Genomic DNA, 22410 nt, shown 5'->3' on the forward strand with positions numbered 1-22410 from the left:
TTCGTTTTTGAAAAAGAAAATTGTGCATTGTTCGTGTTTAAAAATTATTCTTACACATTTCATTTTTTTCCTCCATTTTTTAAAAAAATTTACTTTCATTTTTTTCACCATTAGTTAGAGTTGGTGAAATATCGCATTTAATATAATTTTTCAGAATATTTTTTATTATTATTTTATTAATTTATCTTAAAATTAGTGAAACTCCCTTATTTTATTATTTTATTCCACACTACTAAGTCAAGACCTAGTCTTGGGACAAGTCTTTTTCTTATTGTGTGCAAGATCTTTTCTAAATGGCCTACCAAGAAGGCTACGACACCGCAAGCCCACCACTCTTCTTCGGCGAGAATTTCAGGTATTGGAAAGACCAGATAGAGTACCAACTAAAGACCCAGGCAGAGATATGGACCATAATTTAGATCGAATTTACACTCCCCACCGAAGAAGGTATGCCCATTTCATGCAACAAGTGGGCAAACAAGGAGAAAAATCGAGGCAAATGCAAAAGTGACCTGTACTCTCCTATGTGGACTAACAAATGAAGAGCTTGATCGTGTTGGAAGTTGGAAAGTTCAACAATGCTAAGGAGCTCTGGGAAAAATTGATCGAGCTTCATGAGATTTCATCAGAGCCAGAAGACCAAGTCAAACCTGAATATGAATTCCCATACTCAACCTCTGAACCAGACGTAGAAGAATCGGATCAAACCAATTTCATAGCATTGATAGCCAAGGAAGAAATATCTGAGTCTGAATTTAAGATGGCAACAGTCAAGGGGGAGGAGCTAAAAGGTAAAATTGTAAATTCAAAATTTAATTTTCAAATAATTTATTTTAAGTGTAGGGAGAGAGGGAAGCATAGAAACCAGTGCCCTACTCATAAGATTCAAACGACACAACTGGAAAAGAAGAAGAAATCGATTCTAGGAGTTCGGAAAGGGAAGGAATACACTGAACACTTCAAGTGCAAATGGATGGGTCACTACAAAAGTCAATTTCCAAAAAGAAGACTCAAGAACCCAAGGGGTGAAATCAAGATTAGTAAATTTACATTACATGAAAATCTAATTTTTGTAACATGTGTCAATACCCTAACTAATCATTATTGCTCTAATTTAGTTCCCTCCCAAAAATCAAATATGCATGCTAATAATGCAAGGAATAAAGTTCATTCAAATCTATATAAGAATAACTCAAAATTATTTAATAAAAATAAGAAATTAACTTTTAAAAAATTAGAAAAATAAATAATATTTAAAAAGGTAAAATTGATAAATTAGAAAAGATTGTTAATAATTTAACCAAATCATAAAATCTAGACTTGGATTACAATTCTAAGGTAAAACTTAAACTCTACAAATCAAGATATAATCAAGTACCTTTTAATTATGAAACTAATCAATAAATCCTAAACTTAAAATAATTGCTTGACTTGGTTGATCCATGCATAATTACCATGAACATGCATATGCTTAATTGATTTATAAATGTCATGTCATTCATGATTACTAATTGCTTAACCTAGAAAGGATAGATAAAGACTTAGGCTTGATCTACACTTAACCAGTTGGACCTAGAATTTTTAGGAAGAAAATTAAATATTTAATTTCTTTAAAAGGCTTTGTCTAGAATTGGTTGATGATCCAATACCCAATAAGGCCTAGTGTCTCGCCACAACCTGGAAACTAATTATTGAAATGAGTGTTTAATTAACTAACTGTTAAATCTTAGTCTAACTCATGTTTACATCAATCCTTAGAATGGAATCTAAATTAAAGATAAAATTAACCATCTCACAAAATAGATAAGGTTCCCTGATTAACAATATAGAAAATGGTGAGATGGATTTAGGTTTAATTTGAGAATTAGTCTAACCCAGTTCAAACCAATCAAATCATAATTTTAATTTCAAAATCTTAAATATTTTCAAATGTTAATTGATTTTCAAATAATAATTAATTTTAAATTTAAATTTTAAATCTTAATATTAATCATAATTAATTTTTAAAATTCAAAATCTTAATTATTAATTTTTAATCATAATTGATTTTCAAAATTTAAAATCATAATATTAATCATAATTGATTTTCAAAATTTAAAATCTTAAATAATTTAAATATTAATTAATTTTTAAATCATAATTAATCTCTAAATTTTAAATTTTAAATTTAAATATTTTAAAATTTAAAATTAAATATTTTTGAAATCCAAACTTAAATATTTTTAAAATTCAAACTTAAATATCTTTCAAAATCTAAAATTTTAATATTTTTCAAAATTCAATCTTAAATTCAAATCAAAATTCAAAAGTTAAACTTAAATATTTTCAATCAACATCAAAATTAAGAGTAACTCTATGTCACATAAATTCATAAGCTTAACTTGTTTAATAATTTAGAACGGGTGAGATGGAAAATCAAGAAAGTAGATGATTGTTTTGAAGATTTTTTGCTTTGAACTCTCATGCTTGGACTCTAGGATCCTAAAACTTAAGGCACTTAATTGTATTTTTTAGGACATTAATCAAGGGGAAGTGAAAGGACTTATGTTAAGTTAAATATTTTCTCAAAATTAAAGTTTTTTTTAATTACTCTCAAAATTAAATATCCTTTTAGGTTAAAGTATTTCTTCAAAATTTAAAAGTTAATTTTTTTCCTTTATAAAAAGAGTCAAAGTATTTTTGAAAAAGGAAGTTAAGTTTTTTTGGTTAACTATTTTTGAAAAGAAAGTTTAAACTATTTTTGAAAGGCAAGCTTAAATATTTTTGAAAAAGCAAGTTTAAATACTTCTTCTGATTAAGTTTGTTTTGAATCTTTTTTGATAATTACTTAACTAAGTTGTTTAATAGAAATATGAAACTAAGTACTTAACTAAGTGTTTTAAATCCTTTTCAAAGCTAAGTAACTCCTTTTTAAGCTAAATTTATTTAAAGTGATGATTTAGAATTAAAGTTAAAATTAAAATTTTTAAAGAGATTAAAAGCAAGAATTTTTTTAACTATCTTTACAAATTAATTTTCTCTCTAACTTAGTATCTTTTTGATGTATGTCAAAGGGGGAGAGAAAGATTAAAGTTAAGTTAAACATATAACTTTTTATTAAGGAGAGAATAAGGGAGAGTTTTTTAAATATGTCAAATTGTTTTACTTATGCTTATGCTCTAAATCCTTATGTTACATTAATTTTTATTATGCTTTACTTAACTTTGAACTCGGTTGCCATAATTAAAAAGGGAGAGATTATTGGTGCAGGGAGCACTAGACGATCGAACATGTGTTTTGATTATAGCAAATGGTTCAAAGTTAAGGTTACTTGTTGTCTAACAAGTGTGAATGAACATGCAGGAAATTCATAAGTGCTCTTAAGTAAAAGTTCTAGTGGACTCTAGGCAGGTGGAAAGTTCTAGTTGCGGTTAGACAATGAAGTCTTGGTCTAGGGTGTTGGTTAGTCCTAGGAAAATCGTACTGGTTCCATTGTACAAAATTTTTTTGTACAAGTGTCGAACCTTTCCTTAAATAACCTATTGTGTTCTTTAGAAGTTAAATTAGGAATCGCAGACGGAACTTAACATCATTGATTCCAAATTTAACTTATATGTGCTTAATGGTTTAAGTTTGAATCGCAAGCGGAACTTAACACTATTGATTCAAATCCACCTATGTTATTAATTCTATTAAATATTAATTTCCAAAATTGGCTTCCAGGACTGCATGGCGAGGCACATGACCTTCTTGGATATGGGAGCAACCGCCACCGCCTAGACAAAGCCTTTTAAGGAAAGCTAATATTTAATTTCCTTAAATAACTCTAGGTTAACCAGAAAGAACAATCGAATCACAAATTCGAAAAATAAATCAAAAGAAACACAAATTTGAAACAAATCCGAAAAACTCTAGAATCATATACCTCTTGTGTTTGGTATTTTCAAAAATAACTATACAAAGAAAACTAGTATGATGCGGAAAATAATTACTAGTTATACCTTTCTTTGTAAGCAAATAACCTCTTGATCTTCTACCGTATTCCTCTTCTAACCTCGGACGTTGTGTGAGCAACAATCTTCTGAGATGAGAACCACCAAGCACCTTCTTCTTCCTTCTAGGTTTCGGCCACCAAGAGTCCTTCTTGATGGATAGGTTCGGCTACCACCAATGCTCCAAGGGATGCTAGAGACTAGGCTTCCTTTCTCTCCTTCTTCTCCTTGCTTGATCTGACCACCAAGAGAACTCCACCAATGAAGAAGTTTCGGCCACAATAAGGAGAGGAGAGAAAAAGAGGGGGCCGACCACACCACCAAGGAAGAGAGGGAGGAAGAAAAAGAATAGAGTCGTTACCCATGAAGGCACCTCTACCCCCTCTTTTATAATCCTTGGTCTTGGTAAATAAGAAAATTTAAATAAAAAACTTCCTTAATTCTTTTGCCATGAAAAGGGAAATTTATTTAATTAAAAATCATTTCCTCTTCTCACATTACATGGCCGGCCACATCTATAAGCTATAAACAAGGAGAGTTTTAATTATAATAAGAATTAAAACTTCCTAATTTGTCTCCGGAAATTTATAAAAAATTTCTCCAATAATTTTTCCCTTCGTGGTGTGGTTTGTAAAAAGGAAATTTTATAAATTAAAATCTTTCTTTTAAACATGTGGATGATTTCCAAAAAGGAAAGTTATCTCTAAAAATTAAAATCTCCATTCAATTTACAAATAAGGAAAGATATCAAATCTTTTCTTAATCTTTTGTAGAAACTAATAAAAGAGAATATTTAATTTTTAAACTCTCTTTTAAAGCATGAACATGGTTAAAAAAGGAAAGTTTTCTCAAAATTTAAATCTACCTTTCAATCTACAAATAAGGAAAGATTTCAAATCTTTTCTTAATATTTTGTAGAAAGCTATAAAAGGAAAGATTTAAATTTTAAACTCTCTTTTAAAATCATAGAATCCACATAAGAAAAATTTTAAAAAATAAAATTACTTTTTATTTTAATAGGGTCGGCCACCTAAGCTTGGGTTCAAGCTAGGGCCGACCACCTCATGAACCCATGAACCATGCCTTTGGCCGACCCTAGCTTGAACTCCAAGCTAGCTTGGCCGGCCCTATAGGATGGGTAAGAAGGTGGGTATAGGTGGGTATAGTACTCTATAATTAAGAGGCTGCGATAGGGACCGAGAGGAGAAATTGGTTTTGGTCTCTCGATGAAATTAAGCATCTCGTGTTCGCTCTGAACACATAAATTAATTTCATCAATAATAATTCATTCCACTAAAGAACTATTATTGAACTACCGCACCAATCCCAAATTACATTTTGGGCTCCTTCTTATTATGAGTACATTAGTCTCCCTGTGTTTAAGATATCGAATGCCCATTAATTCAAATGAGTTATTGACAACTCACTTAATTAATATCTAGTTCCAAGAGTAGTACCACTCAACTTTATCATCATGTCGGACTAAGTCCACCTGCAGGGTTTAACATGACAATCCTTATGAACTCCTTTTGGGGACATTATCAACCTAACTCTCTAGGACACAGTTTCCTTCTATAATCAACAACACACACTATAAGTAATATTATTTCCCAACTTATCGGACTTATTGATTTATCGAGCTAAATCTCACCCATTGATAAGTCAAAGAAATAAATACTAAATATATGTGTTTGTTATTATATTAGGATTAAGAGCACACACTTCCATAATAACTAAGTGTTGAAGCAATCTAGGTGCCCTAAGTTTTGATGTTTGGGCAAAGGTTCAAGTTAGGTTTATTGTTGTATTTGATATGCATTGTGAGTGTGCAGGATACAGGTACAACAAGGAAAGTCCAAGTGTGATCTTGGCAAAGGAGGAAAGTCCAAGAATGAGTCTTGGCGGTGTAAGTCCAAGCATGTAGTCTTGGCAACGTAAGTCCAAGTGTGACTTGGCAATGGATGAAGTCCCGGAGGTGAGGAGCCTCTTGGCAAAGGAAGACCCGACAATATGGACAAGGCCGATGGAAGCTCCAGAAGGCAAGACGTGAAGGATGGGGAGGCATCCGAGGGACGCAAGGCTGATAGAGGAGGCTAGAAGGCTAGGTCTAGGTTGGTCGGGCGAGAACGAGTGCTGAGTGAATGTACTCGAGGTAAAATCCTAAAATTAGGGTTTACTGTAGCAGTACTGTAGCGTTACTGTAGCAATACTATAGCGTTACTGCAGCAGCACTGTAGCAGTCGACTGGTGCACTGTAGAGAGCCGTTGATGCAGTCGACTGGTAACGGGCAAATCAGCTTACTGATTTGTTCCAAGCTCTATAAGAAGGAGCTTGGGATGACCGGCCAAGGTGACAAAATTAGACTTGGTTAAAGCCTAATTAGTAGTCACTAAAGTGCTCAAGGATCTCTTGTGTCCAAGTGTTCTTGGTTGAAGTTGTGGTGAGGTTTTTCCACCCACAAGGAGCGGTTTGAGCTAGCCGGAGTTTCCGGGGACTAATCCACCGACGGATTGAGGGATCGTCCACCTTACGGACAGCCGTGGAGTAGGAGCATCATCTCCGAACCACGTTACATCGACGTGCATTGGTTTGCTTGTTCTTTTCTTTATCTTTAGCTTTCGTATTCATAATTTGTATTGTATTATTCCGCTTGCGCACTAACGAATACGTAAGAAGACATCGATTTGGGTGAGACACTATTCACCCCCCTCTAGCGGTACATTGGTCCCAACACTAAGGTCTAGTTCTTTTATAAAGTCAGTACAAAAAGAACTTACCTAAAATAATCCTACTCAATACACTTGGAGTGTATCAGTATAATTTATTAGTCAAGATAAACTAATACCTAATTACACTATGATTTTTCCGATGGTTTGTTCCTTTCCATCTCAGTCGTGAGCTACTGTTTATAATTTATAAAGAACCGATAACACGATCTTCTGTGTGTGACACCACACACTATGTTATCTACAATATAAATTAATTGAACATCTACATTTGGTATATATAAATGTAGACACTTGACCAATGTGATTTTTATAAATATTTATACAAAAGCTAGGCTTTTAGTATACACTCCAACATAGGGGGCTGGGTGAAATCTTGGAGGGTGGAGCACTTTGGGCGAAATCCTAGAGTCAGGGATTATAGGTGAAAATCCTGGTGGTCGCAAACCAGGTGGAAGTCTGGACGGGTCATGCAGCGGACGTTCAGTATGAAGTCCTAAAGCTTCAGACGTTGTACAAAAGTCCAATCAGTCTGGAGGACCGGTCAGGCAAAGGGTAATTTCTCCTAAGAGGAGTAGGTGAGGATGCGTTCCCCGTTGAAGGAACATTAGGCGTCAATTCGACCTAGGGTTTTCAAAAAATCTGAAAGTCAGAATCGGATAGGCCGGAGGCTGTCAAATAATTTATTATTCATATTTTATTGTGCTAACTTTGTCTTGCATGATATACTTTGTATATAGACTAATATGTCTTGCAGGAAGTGAGATGCATAATAAAAAACTCAGAAGAACAGTGTCTGAGGCACCTCCAGGGCTGTTGGAGGTGCCTCAGCTGCTTTAGCCGAAGGCCCGTGCGGAAGAGGTGCGGAGGTGCCTTTGAAGCACCTAAAGGTGCCTTGGATACTGGATGGAAGGTGCCTTCCATACACTTGAAGGCGCCTTCAAAGGGATAACTTTCACAGATTGCAGGAGTTATCATCTCCGACGCTGCGGGGGTAAACTTTTGAGCTGGAGGTGCCTTCAAGGAGGTTGAAGGCACCTTCAACAGCTTATATATGTCTTCTTCAAGTAGTGTATCAGACACAACTCATTCTTATGATTCTTCTCTTGCGCGTTTCTTCAAGGATGACCTTGTGACTCCGTGATGCAACTTTGACGACCGAAAGCACGACTCTCCAAATTTCAAAAGTCGTCGGTATAATTTTTACAGCATTTAACGTATATGTTATTGTAATTATCTTTGTAATTGTGATTTATGAACTGATAGTGAATTGCCCAAAGTAAACACTCAACGAGTGTGAGCTTTGAAGTAGGAGTTGTCACAGACTTCGAACCAAGTAAAAACAAACTATGTTAGTGCTTGCTTTTTGTTTTCTTTCTTTATTTTGCTGCGTCTTACTCTGAGATTATTTTTAAATGAAATTGAAAGCAACGAGTACCATTCACTCCCCTCTAGCACACATCGATCCTACACAGAATTCATATGGGGGTTCATGCTTGGTGGGGACTTCAAGTTTGTTTCTAAATGCTAGAGAGTTTGGGATTTCAAGCTTGTTTTATTTTTTGTTCATATTTTTGGGGATTTGAGAGTTTGATTGTGCAAATATCTTCTTTTAACAAAAGTGTATTGCCTTGTGAAAAAGTGATCTTCAAGATTTCTTTCCAAGTGCATGACACAGGATAACAATGTTAATCATGCCTAATATATTTTATTCCTTTGGTGGTAAACATAGGGGCAGTTGCATTGTTCTAGAAAATGGATATGGCTCATTAGATATCAAAGACTTTCTTGGTATTTTTTTGTCTCTTTATAATGCATATCTTTGCTTTCACTTGTCCAAGTGATCTACCATAATTTCTTATTCTGATTTATTCCTTTTCTTTTGTTCATGTAGCAATAGGTACCATATTTTCTGCCACGGATTTTGTCTACACCTTACAGGTAACGAAGACTTCTGTATTCATTAGTTCTAGCTGAACAAGTAAATACTTAACGCACAAAATGATTTCTATAAAACAGATTCTTATTCAAGATGAAACACCTCTATTATATAGCTTGGTATTTGGCAAAGGAGTTGTTAATGTCTGTCATGCTCTTCAATGTAATTCAGAACTTTGATCTTGTTCACATCAATGCCATAATTGTATTGAAATTTTTGGCAAACTTTGGATATCTGTTTCTCACCGGCACGCTCCTCGGAGCTTTTGTATGATATTACTTCATGCATTTTACTACTAGTTCTATATTTTTAAAGATAAATATCATCTTGTATGATCTAAAAATATTTAATCTATTTTTTAAAGATAATTTGTAGACTTGTTTATTTTCTTAGGCTTTGTTTTATGTTGCATGCAGTTGTTGGATCTAAGCGGCATCCTCACAGTATTCTTTTGTGGGATAGTCATGTCACACTATACCTAACATAATGTCACAAAGGGCTCTAGAATACTATCAAGTGTGTTACAAATGATCTCAATACCTTTATTTTGTATTTGTTGATTAACTTAGTTTTGAAGCATCCCACTGATCAAATAGAGTCCACTAATTATTGTCCATCTCTCTTCTTTCCTTTCTGGTAGCTCTAAGCACACATTTTCCACATTATCTTTCATTGCAGAAACCTTTTTATTTCTTTATGTTGGAATGGATGCATTGGACATCAAAAAATGGAGGTTTGTTAGTAGCTGGTATGGTTTGGAAAAAAACATTGCATGTGTCTTGATATGAAACACTTACATGAAATTTGTAGGACTCATGATAAAACCATAAACACCTGCAAGTACTAATAATACAGGACTTAATCTGCTGCACCTAATACTTAATAACATTTCTGATTCTCTTTACTCCAACTAATATTGATTCTAAAGTAACATTCATGTGCTTTTTTAATTTGTAGCCCTAGGAAATTAGTTCAGATCAGCTCGATCTTGTTAGGGCTAGTTTTCGTTGGTCGAGCTACTTTTGTATTTCCACTCTCATTTCTATCCAACCTAACAAAAAAATCTCTAGACGATAGAATCATTTTCAAACAACAAGTGGATATAAAATCATTTTCACTAAGTTCATTAGATTGATTTATTAATAAATTTACACAAATTTAGACAGGTTACAATATGGTTGGCAGGTCTCATGAGAGGTGCAGTGCCCATAGAACTTGCTTATAATCAGGTTATCAAATTTGAAGTTTTTTTTTCTTTTTGTGTTTTTTCATGATAGATCTATTAATATTAAATAAGGAGGCATAGATGTTTTCCCTAATTTATTATATGTCTAGTTCAATCAAAATAGTAATGTTATATTATAATACATTTCTAAACATTCAACTACTGTTTAGCATGAATTTTTTGTCACCCTATAGTTCTTTTGATAATCTAATTCAAATAGATGATTTGAAAGACGAAAGTATTTTCAATTTTCATTTGATTTAACAAATTTTGATAGTATATATCTATTAAACTTATAGTTTGCAAGATCGAGACATGTTCAACTGTGAGGAAATGCAATTATGATCACTAGCACTATCTTTATTGTGCTGTCACGCCCCAGAGGAGTTCCCGTTCGAAGAAATTTTGGCAGCATCTCCCCTGTACGGCGGACAATCTGAAACTTTCTACATATCTCCATACCTCAGCCACATGCGGCTGGAATAATAACAATAAATATAACACAACCACACAACATCCACGCAGTTATATATAATCAAACAAGCAGTAATACTCTGACTCGAAAACCACCCTACTCAACTACACTCGTAAAACTCAAATCCGACGAAACTCACCTCTTATGCTGACCCGGCAGTCATGTAGTAGAATAAGACCAAATAAAATCCATCGACATCACAAAAATAAATACAACGTCCAAGTATCAAACAAATCAAGTCTAAACATAGACAAACGAGAAGAAAACTCAAAAGTCAATCAATCCTCGAGATCTGCAGGGGATCTAGCACTACGTGCAGTGGGGACTAGCGACTGGAACTCCCTCCGGACAGCATCAACCTGAAAATATCAACAATGGAGGCGGGGTGAGTCCAACACTCAGCAGGTACAATTGATATGCAAAGTAAAGAAATAACACCTAGCACTAATCATGCGTACAGTCTCCTGATAAAGATAAAGGTAAATACAAACCGAAGAAGACAGGAGAGAATCTGTACTAACCAGGACCCGGTATAAGGAAAAACAGTCCGAAAGGTATAGAAGACCTGTATGCATGTCAAACATAGGTATCCAAACAATATGCAGCATATAAATGCAGCAAACACAATCACAAACAATAAATGCATCATGCATATAATGCCAATGTCATGGTCACCCCTGACGCCAGTCAGCCAACTCACAACAAAAGTGGGACCAAGTGGGTAGGGCTGTGACAACCGTGCACTCAGCAACACTACTCCTGATGAGTGATCGAGTGGACGGGATGCTGTCGGAGTACATACGTACTCCTACCCCAAATCATAAATGGGGGAGCGCAATGCTCACATCTCCCGGTACACTATGACGGGGAGGAATCTCTAACGTGCTACACGCTGCGTCACACTACCCCTGAGCGGATCAACGGAGCACTGGAAGAGTCAAACTGACGTGCTACCACGCTGTGTCACGCTACCCATGAGCGTCACAACGGAGCACCGAACAGTGATGAAAACTGGCAAAGTGCTCGACAATAATGGAGCAATCTATCGCACAGCATGCGATCATGCAAATGGTGCATGTCACTAAGCATGGTAATATACTAAACCAACCTCTGGGCATATAACAATGGGCACCATAGTGAATAGATCAAATCAAGACATACTGATCAAAAAGGTATCAAACCTAGGTCCTGAACATGTGAAACATGGTTATATCACTACCCATGAGCATGATAGATCGGTACAAGATCAATACGAGATGCAAACAAACAATCAATCAAACAGGTAACATGTATTGGGCAGTGATTAACCGAAACAAATAGGAAACACAATTAATGCAACATATTATTTTCATTACTAAGCATATCAAAGACAATAAGTCAAAAGTACCCGCCTCCGAAAATAGAAAAGTCCAATCTGACTCCGAGATACTCATCTCGCGTCAAAGTCCTGTGGCATCAAACGTAATGTCTAGTTTAGCTAATTTATCATACAACTATTAGCCAAACTAAATTCTAATCCATCGACCAACTAGGGTTAGCTTCATTAACCCTAATTACACCTTTAGATTTATTTCTAAACTTAAGTTAACAAGTATTGCTAACACAACTAGAAATCACCTACAACGAAGATCAAAACCCTAAACCTTACCTTAAATTCCACAGCTGTAATCACTGATCCAACGCCAAGAGATAGTTGCTGCTGGAATTAGAATAAATCCACAGTAAAGCAACCCTACGGAAAATCTTTTCCCCACTGTCAGATTAATAAGATGTGAACATCACCAAATCAAGATATCCAATCACATAACACAAAATTTCTTACCAAGAATCCAACTTACCCCAACTGTGACCTAACTTCACCACAAAGAAGGAATGATCAAGAACAGTGGAGAGGCGACACAGCGAGAGGCGACGCTGCTCCGTGCGACGCCGGTGGGTAGCTAGGGCACGATGGCAGTAATCGAAGGTGCTCGGTGGCTGGCGGCTGTGAACTCCCCAGCAAGGGCTCGGCTAGGGCACGGGGTGAGTCGCCGGCACTGCTCGACGTCGGTGGAGATGCTAGGCTTGGCGGCGAGCCGACGCTAGGGCACAGGAAAAAGGGCGGTGCTCCGTGCGTCGCCGCCGCTTGGACAGGGAGGAAGAGGAAGAAGACTTCGGTCGACGGTGGCTCGTCGGATCAGAGAAAGGGAGGAGAAGTCGCTGGTCGGCCGGGGCTGGCTAGGGCACAGAGGAAAGGTGGCGCCGTGAGGAGATCGGAGAGGACGCCGGTGCGGGCAGTGGAGAAGAAATTGTCGGCGCCGGTTAGGGCTAGGAGTCGGCGACGGGGGAAGAAGAAGGAAGAAGATGTGGCTGCCGGAGGATCGCTCAGCTCCGCGTCGGAGTGGCGACAGAGAAGAAGAAGAAACGAGAAGGAGAAGAAAGGGAACCGCTCGGGCACGCGGGGGTCTCAGCGAGGAAGAAAACGGGAATAAAAAGAAAATAAAAAGAAATAAAAGAAAAGGAAATGTAAATATAAACATTTCCTCGCTTAAACGGGTCGCCTAAACAGGCTTTTCCGGATCCCATTTTTATCCCCGTCAACTCGCCCGTACGAGCTCCGAAAAATTCCCGAAAAATTTCCAAAAATTCCCTTATTCATATTCGCCTATTTCCGGTATTTTACATGTGCTCTTTAGCACTGTGGTAAGTCTTTGTGTTTGCGAAAGTACGAAATACATACCAAATCCTGTTATGTTTGTGACCTTCTGAATTCAAATTTGTTGCAATATTCAAGCTAACTAAATAATCAACTTGGTGATTATCAAATGCATAAGTGGTCTTTTTTTTTTGTTTTTTAGAGTGAAATTTCTGATTGTTTTACTACCTTATGATGCCTCCTAGGTTTTTGGATTGATGACGAAGTCGCTCTTGAGGTTCTTATTATCGCATAGTGCTAAATACTTCAGCAACATGTTCTCTGATCCATTAACCCCCAAATCTCTCCTATTGCCGCTAATGGAGAATGGACAGGCCTCAGAAGATGAAATAGGGGGAATATATAACTTGACCATCCAATCTTAGACTACTCCTCACAAAACCAACTCACATGGTTCATCATTATTAGTAGAAGTATGATGATGCATTCATGCGCCCATTTTCTCAAGGATGTAATAGAAAGTACAATTGCATGGTTATTTAAGTTTATAGTTTTGTCTGACTAATTAATATAAATTCTACTTAGTTTAAAGTCATATACTCTTTTATAGGAAAACAATTATGTTACTAAGTAAATTTTTTATTACTATTTTGAATTTTTTTACTTAAGTGTGATGTTTATGGTTGAATGTAATATTATAATTATTTGAGTTTTGATTGTATAATTGTATGTATGTGGTATATGTGTGTGATATATGTATGTGATATTATAATTTGTGTGGTATTATAATTGTATGTGTTATTATAATTTGTGTGTAGTATTTGTATGCGGTATTTGAATGATAGTAACTGCAACGTGCATTGTGCACTACGAATGTTGTCGATTGCTCTTAACTGCAGCGTGCGCCGTGTACTATGAATGCTCTTAATCGCAGCGTGTGGCGTGCGCTGCGAATACTGTCGACTGCTCTTAACTACAGCTCGTGGCGCGTGCTGCGTATGCTCATAACTACAGCACACAACTGTTAGAATGTATACTAAAAGCCTAGTTTTTGTAAACATTTATTTTTGAAATAAAAGAATCACATTGGTCAAATGTCTACATTTTATGTGATAAGTGTAGTTGTTCAATTAATTTATATTGTAGATAACATGGTGTGTGGTGTCACACATAGAAGATCATGTTATCAGTTCTTTATAAATTATAAACAGTTGCTCACGACTAAGATGAAAAGGAACAAACCATTGGAATAGTCGTAGTGTAATTATATATTAGTTTATCTTGACTAATAAATTACACTAGTACACTCTAAGTGTATTGAGTAGGACCATTTTAGGTAAGTTCTTTTATACTGACTTAATAAAAGAACTAGACCTTAGTTGTTATGGAAGTGTGTGCTCTTAATCCTAATATAATAACAAGCACATATATTTAGTATTTATTTCTTTAACTTATCAAAGGGTGAGATTTAGCTTGATAAATCAATAGGCCCGATAAGTTGGGAAATGATATTACTTATAGTGTGTGTTGTTGATTATAGAAGGAAACTGTGTCCCAGTAATCTAGGTTGAGAATGTCCCCAAGAGGAGCTCATAAGGATTGTCATGTTAAACCCTGCAGGTGGACTTAGTCCGACATGACAATGAAGTTGAGTGGTACTACTCTTGGACTAAGACATTAATTATAGTGACTTACCAGTAACTCAATTAAATTAATGGACATTCGATATCTTAAACACAGGGAGACTTACACACTCATGATAAGAAGGAGCCCATAATGTAATTTGGGATTGGTGCGGTAGTGCAATAATAACTCTCTAGTGGAATGAGTTATTATTGATGAACTTGAGTTGTGTGTTCGGGGCGAACACGAGATACTCAAGCTCATCGAAAGGCTAAAACCAATTTCTCCTCTAGGTCCCTGTCGTAGCCTCATCAAAGCCTCAAGTCCACCCATATAAAGCCCTTCTTGGTGTACAAGAAGAGGCCGACCCATGGCTTGGTGACCAAGCCAAAGGGGTCGGCCAATCTCCTTCACAAAGGGGCCGGCCCTTTGCTTGGTGTCCAAGTAAAGAGGGGCCGACCATAATATGTCAAATAAGGAGGGGTGTTTTGAATTTTTTAAAATCTTCTCTTTGTAGAAAACTACAAGTTTTAAAAGAGAGTTTTTAAAATATAAAACTTTCCTTATTTGAATTAGGCCACATGGTTTAATAGAAAGTTTAAAAGTTTTAAAACTTTCCTTTTTTAACCATCCTCATGGTTTTTAGAAAAAAGGAAGAGAAGTTTTAAAATTAAAATTTTCTAATCATGTTTAAAAAGGAAATTTTATAAGAAAAGTTTTAAATTTTAAAACATGATTTTAATTTTTAAAACTTTCCTTTTTAACATCCACAATAGGAAAGAGAGCTTGTAAAATTTTATAAAAGGATTTCTTCTTTTATAAATTTTATAAAAATTATTTTTTCTCTCCTTGATGATGTGGCTGGCCACCCTTGCTTAGTGCCCAAGCAAGGGGCCGGCCAATCAAGCCAATCAATCCATGTTTGGTGATTGAATCAATCAAGAGGAAAGAAAAGGAAAAATAAAAAGGGAAAAGGAAAAACAAGAGGAAGATTTTAATTTTTGTAAAAAATCTTCCCTTATTTGCCTTGGGAAAGTAATATAAAAGAAGGGGAGAGGCGGCCTCATGAGATAACAATTCTTATTCTCTTGTTGGTGATCTTCTTGTGGCCGACCCTCTCTCCTTCTCTTTTCCCTTTGCTCTCTTTTGCTCCTTGGTGGTGGTGGTGGCCGAAACATATAGAAGGAGGAGAAGCTCTTTGGGTGGTGTTCATCTTGGAGGATCGTCGCCCACACGAGGTCCAAGGCGAGGCGAGGAATACGGCAGAAGATCTCAAGGTTATTAGCATACAAAGAAAAGGTATAACTAGTAATTTTCTTCCGCATCATGCTAGTTATTTTTTCTTTGTAAGAATTCCAAACACAAGAGGCATTAGATTCTATTTTTTCGAATTGTAATTCGAGTTTGTGTTTTCTTTTTATTTTTTGAATTTGTGATTTGATTGTTCTTTTTGGTTAAACCTAGAGTTATATAAGGAAATTAAATATTAACTTTCCTTAAAAGACTTTGTCTAAGAAGTGGTGGTTGCTCCCATATCCAAGAAGGCCTAGTGCCTCGCCATGTTTAACCTGGAAGCCAATTTTGGAAATTAATATTTAATTGAATTTATAACGTAGGTGTATTTGGATCAATAGTGTTAAGTTCTGCTTGCGATCCGAGTCTAAACCATTAAAAACAGATAAGTTAAATTTGGAATCAATAATGTTAAGTTCCGTTTACGATTCCTAATTTAACTTCTAAAGAACACAATAGGTTGTTTAGGAAAGGTTTAACACTTGTACAAAATTTTTGTACAGTGGAACCGGTACGATCTTCCTAGGACCAACTAACAACAACATGCACTAGGAATGCTCTTCACTGTAGCAGGCGACAAGCGCTGTTGAAGTTTTATGAATTTTAACAGCTTGCAGTTGTGCAGCGTGCAATGTGAGCAACGGATAGCATATTTACACGCTGCGAAAAGTCATATTTACACGCTGTGGAAAGACATATTTGTTGTACTGTCCCTAAGCTTCTGTAACATGTTTCCTATATTAGCCCCGGTCATGGGCAAGAAAAACTTCTCCCTTTAACTTTCTCTCCATGTAATTAGATGTTATCTACCTATTAGTGTATGGTTAATCTTGTAATGCTACTATCTTCCTTAAGTATTTGTGAGTATTCCACATGCTTAAGTGGAAGTGTCCTAGTTTCATCTTGACTCAAAAGTTCAGGCATTTGACCACTCGGGTAACAAAACATCAAGGGTTTGACTGGATCTTGAGCCGCTTAGATGTATAGTAAAGATTGCTTATGTAAGGATGTAACCTTCAGGGATCGTCCAGAGTTAAGTCTGTCCAGCATTAAAACTCGCTAGACAATTTCGACAATAAAAAGGTTCGACCATACTTTAGGCCAATCGGATATGTAATAAGGATGACATGAGAGATGAGCGGGACGAGATCCTAAAACCCCGGTCGGAATTAAAGCCAACTGGCCTTTAAATGACTTGATCACTAAAGATAAGTAAAAGTTCACCTTGATACGTGTGCTGATGATTCGAAATAATGATTTGCCTATCACCTCCATTATACATGTGCATCTCCTATTGGCGATGCATGTCTAATAACCTCATTCTTCTGACATGATAACCGACACACACTTTTCCATACGTACAGTGGTTCATCTTCTTTATGATCCAACGACCATGGTAATTAACCCACTTTTTTTTTTACCCCAATCTAATAGTCCCTTTTAAAAGGGGACTTGAAGGGTTGCCTTTAAAACCCTAGTGCTCTTTCTTCTCGCTTCCTTCTAATCGTTGACTGTCACGAGCTCTAGTGAACTCTCCTCCCCTTTGCTTTTCTTTGCTTCTTTCCCTTGAACTCGACCATGAATGTTCTAGGTGTGTGGTACACCTTTCTTACTTTCATCTTTAATGAGGTAGACTTAGACGACCTCCGATTTACTAACGAGGTCCCCCGCTCTATGCATATAATTGTACCTACCAACCAAGATCATCATCACATTCCCTCCACTAGTTATGTGGCTATTTTCAAAGAGCAAGTCTTGGTCGGCCTGTGCTGTCCTATCCCATCATTTTTTGTTGAGGTGAGCCATTATTTACATATTCCTTTTCAACAATTAGTCCCCAACTCCATTCACCTTCTGTATGGCATCATTATTGTGTTTCACGTATTCAAGGTTCCTCTAACCCCTCAAATGTTCCATTATCTTTTCTACTCTTAACAAATAATCGAAGGTCTATTTTGGTTCCGTGCCCGTCCCAACACTACTCTGTTCGATAAGATTCCTTCCCAAGGGACTGATTGGAGGGACAAGTACTTTGTTATTTGGCTCCCCACCCCAATCTCCTGGCCGATATCCTGGTAGTCGTGTTGGGATATGCCCGATGTGGTGTGTGCTAAAACATGTTTCGTAAATATGCGCATAGAAAAATAAAACAATAATAATTCCTAAATTATTACATCACACACACCATACGCATACAAGGATATAACATGCCAAACATGATCGCATAATTAAATTTTTACGAAAAGTAAATTTACGTCAGGTGTACCTTACTGATGACCTGTAACGAGAAGGGCATCAACTATAGCGACGTTGTCGAACCTCGCCTCTATTCGTATCCACGCCGAGCTCCTTATGACAACTCCTTGAGTATAAGTCTCTCCTTCAAAAATTACTAGCTATGATCGAAGAAGAGGGATCAAGAGGAAGAGGAAGAGGAAGAGAAGCACACAAGGGAGAGTTTTCTCCCTTGTGGTGGTCACGAAAACAAGGGGAAAGGCTTCCCCTTGTTGGCAGCGACAAAGAGAGAGGGGAGAGGGAGAGGAGAAGAGAAATTGGGTTAAGGTTTTTCAAAAATCTTACAAGCCAATTAATGATATCATGTGTATAATTTTTTCTCAGCTATATCAATATAGTGTTGGTTAGTCCTAGGAAAACGTACCTGTTCCACTGTACAAAAATTTTTGTACAAGTGTCGAACATTTCCTTAAATAACCTATTGTGTTCTTTAGAAGTTAAATTAGGAATCGCAGACGGAACTTAACATCATTGATTCCAAATTTAACTTATCTGTTCTTATTGGTTTAGATTTGAATCGCAAGCGGAACTTAACACTATTGATTCAAATCCACCTATGTTATTAATTTCATTAAATATTAATTTCCAAAATTGACTTCCAGGACTGCATGGCGAGGCACATGACCTTCTTGGATATGGGAGCAACCACCATCGCCTAGACAAAGCCTTTTAAGGAAAGCTAATATTTAATTTCCTTAAATAACTCTAGGTTAACCAAAAAGAACAATCGAATCACAAATTCGAAAAACAAAACAAAAAGAAACACATCTTCGAAACAAATCCAAAATCTAGAATCTAATGCCTCTTGTGTTTGGAATTCATACAAAAGAAATACAACTAGTATGATGCGAAAATTAATTACTAATTATACCTTCCTTTGTATGCAATGACCTCTTGATCTTCTACCATATTCCTCTTCTAACCTCGGACGTTGTGTGGGCAACGATTTTCCGAGATGAGAACCACCAAGCACCTTCTTCTTCCTTCTAGGTTTCGGCCACCAAGATATCTCCATGAAAAGATGAGGTTCGGCCACCACCAAGCTCCAAGGGATGCTAGGAAACAAAGCCTTCTTCTTCTTCTTCTTCCTCAAGTAAAATCCGGCCACCAGCCATGCTCCTAGAGAAGTTGCTGCCGGCCACAAGAAGAAGAGAAGAAGGAGAAGCTAGGGCCGACCACCAAAGAAGAAAAGAGAGGAAGAATAGAATAGAGTCGGTAGCCATTAAGGCACCTCTACCCTCTCTTTTATAATCCTTGGTCTTGGAAAATAAGGAAATTTTAAATAAAAACTTCCTTAATTTCTTTGCCATGAAAAATAAAAATTATTTTAATTAAAAAACAATTTTCTTCTCTTAATAATAATGGCCGGCCACCACAAGCTATAAACAAGGAGAGTTTTAATTAATTAAAACTTCTTAATTTGTCTCCAGAAATTTATAAAAATTTCTCCAATAATTTTAATCCCTTCATGTTTAGTAAAAAGGAAATTTTATAAATTAAAATCTTTCTTTTAAACATGTGGATAATTTCTAAAAAGGAAAGTTATCTCTAAAAATTAAAATCTCTTTTCAATTTACAAATAAGGAAAGATATCAAATTTTTTCTTAATCTTTTGTAGAAACTAATAAAAGAAAATATTTAATTTTTAAACTCTCTTTTAAAACATGAACATGGTTAAAAAAGGAAAGTTTTCTCAAAATTAAAATCTCCTTTCAATCTACAAATAAGGAAAGATTTCAAATCTTTTCTTAATCTTTTGTAGAAAGCTATAAAAGGAAAGATTTAAATTTTAAACTCTCTTTTAAAACCATGATATCCACATAAGAAATAATTTTAATAAAAATTCCTTTTAATTTTCTAGTGGCCGACCACCTAAACTTGGGACCCAAGCTTTGGCCGGCCACCAACTTGGCTCAACCTTTGGGTCTTGGCCGGCCCTAGCTTGGGTTCCAAGCTAGCTTGGCCGGCCACCAAAAGTGGGTAAGAAGGTGGGTATATGGTGGGTATAAATCTCTATATACAAGAGGCTACGATAGGGACCGAGAGGAGGAATTAGTTTTGGTCTCCCGATGAAATTAAGCTTCCCGTGTTCGCTCCGAACACACAACTTAACTTCATCAATAATAATTCATACCACTAAAGAATTATTATTGAACTACCGCATCAATCCCAAATTACATTTTTGGGCTCCTTCTTATTATGAGTGTGTTAGTCTCCCTGTGTTTAAGATGTCGAATGTCCACTAATTAAGTGAGTTACTGACAACTCATTTAATTAATATCTTAGTCCAAGAGTAGTACCACTCAACCTTATCGTCATGTCGGACTAAGTCTACCTACAGGGTTTAACATGACAATCTTTATGAGCTCCTCTTGGGGACATTATCAACCTAGATTACTAGGACACAGTTTCCTTCTATAATCAACAAGTCACACTATAAGTAACATCATTTCCCAACTTATCGGACTTATTGATTTATCAAACTAAATCTCACCCATTGATAAATTAAAGAAATGAATATCAAATATATATGCTTGTTATTATATTAGGATTAAGAGCACACACTTCCATAATAACTGAGGTCTTTGTTCCTTTATAAAGTCAGTATAAAAGGAAACGACCTCTAATGGTCCTACTCAATACACTCTAAGTATACTAGTGTAATTATATAGTTAAGATAAACTAATACCTAATTACACTACGACCTTCCAATGGTTTGTTCCTTTCCATCTTGGTCGTGAGCTATTGTTTATAATTTATAAGGTACTGATAACATGATCCTTTGTGTGTGACTCCACATACCATGTTATCTACAATATAAATTAATTGAACAACTATATTTATCATAAATGTAGACATTTGACCAATGTGATTCTTATTTCTAGATAAATGTTTATACCAAAAGCTAGACTTTTAGTATACATCCTAACATATAGCTCTCATAATGAGTTGGATTAGAAAACCCAAATCCAAGACATTATCCCTTAATAAAAAATTAGCCCATTAACCCCTTGGTTTGGTTCACAACTAAACCAAGTTGGTTTATGACTAATTCATGATTAAATCAAATATGGTCCAACTCATCCATAAGAGATGTGGCCTATCCGCGCTTCCATTGTGATAAATATTTCTATATTTATTTTATGTATGGTCCAACCAAACATTTATCTCTTGATCAAAGAATCCTATTCTTTAACTTGTTTTACGTCTTTTAGAGATTCGTTAGTGTGTGAGACCCAATAGGTTCCCAGTTTATCTTGGTCATCCATAATTAACTACTTAATTATAGAATTATCATCAGTGGCACCTAGTAGTACATCATAATCCTCAATTAGCTAGAAAATCATAGTTGATCTTAGAATTAATTCTAAACCATTCAGCAACTACAGTGAGTCATGCCTCATCCTTTCACTAGTATTATTCCCACTTGGTTCAGGACATGATCTATGTGTCTGGTCCCCACAAGGCTGACTATGTCACACATAGCCCAGGGAATAATTTCTCGTTCTACGAATTCAAATTACTCATACATGTGTACAAGAGTCTCCCACTCTTAACATGTGATGCTTTGGCCAAAGACTTTGAGTAATAATCTTAACGAGTGGCCATAAGGTATACGTCTCCTCGCAAGGAGCGGCGACTCGTCTGTGGGCAGGGGCGTAGCCACCTTAAGGAGAGGGGGTGCGACCGCCCCCTCTCACATTTTATATATATATATATATATATATATATATATATATATATATATATATATATTTGGAAGTCCTTATTGTCACTTTGAGTTGAATCATCACCATTCAATGTCGAAAACTAAAATTGATCACATATTTGGAAAGTTCATGATCTAAGTTATCCATTGATACCACTTCTACGAGGAAATATCACGATTTGAAATGTTAAGTATTGAATTTTAAAAATAAAATATATAATAATAAACGGATGAACTAAATCGTAGGGCACAAAGTAAGGAAGCTAAATTAAAATTGAATCGAGTTTGAACTAAATTCAACGGGTAGATATGGTGATAAGAATTATTTTAGTTCAAATTGGAATTGATTTGAAGTTGAATTAAGACTGAACCAAGTTTAATGTTTAAATGAGTTCAAACGATTTAAAAAGAATTAGGATATTTTTAACTAAACCTTTCATTTTTTTCTCTCCCTCTTCTCCCTCTTCTCCCTATGCATGTTACATCCCAACATACCGTATGCCACCTCTTCGCCCATT

The 22410-nt window shown here is 35.9% G+C and overlaps 1 long non-coding RNA gene and 1 pseudogene across 1 annotated transcript; one reads left to right on the top strand and one right to left on the bottom strand.

Annotated features, from left to right (window-relative positions):
- The first annotated feature begins 293 nt into the window (after positions 1 to 293).
- On the top strand, positions 294 to 14000 carry LOC121991123 (annotated as a pseudogene).
- Positions 11772 to 12221, bottom strand: LOC121990296. Its single transcript, XR_006114539.1, has 3 exons — positions 12176 to 12221; positions 11986 to 12090; positions 11772 to 11784 (listed from the first exon to the last, which is right to left on the bottom strand). It is a non-coding gene; the product is annotated as an uncharacterized LOC121990296 (long non-coding RNA).
- Positions 14001 to 22410: the final 8410 nt, after the last annotated feature.

The sequence above is a fragment of the Zingiber officinale genome, chromosome 6B (assembly GCF_018446385.1).
Source record: "Zingiber officinale cultivar Zhangliang chromosome 6B, Zo_v1.1, whole genome shotgun sequence".
In the NCBI taxonomy this organism is placed as follows: domain Eukaryota; kingdom Viridiplantae; phylum Streptophyta; class Magnoliopsida; order Zingiberales; family Zingiberaceae; genus Zingiber; species Zingiber officinale.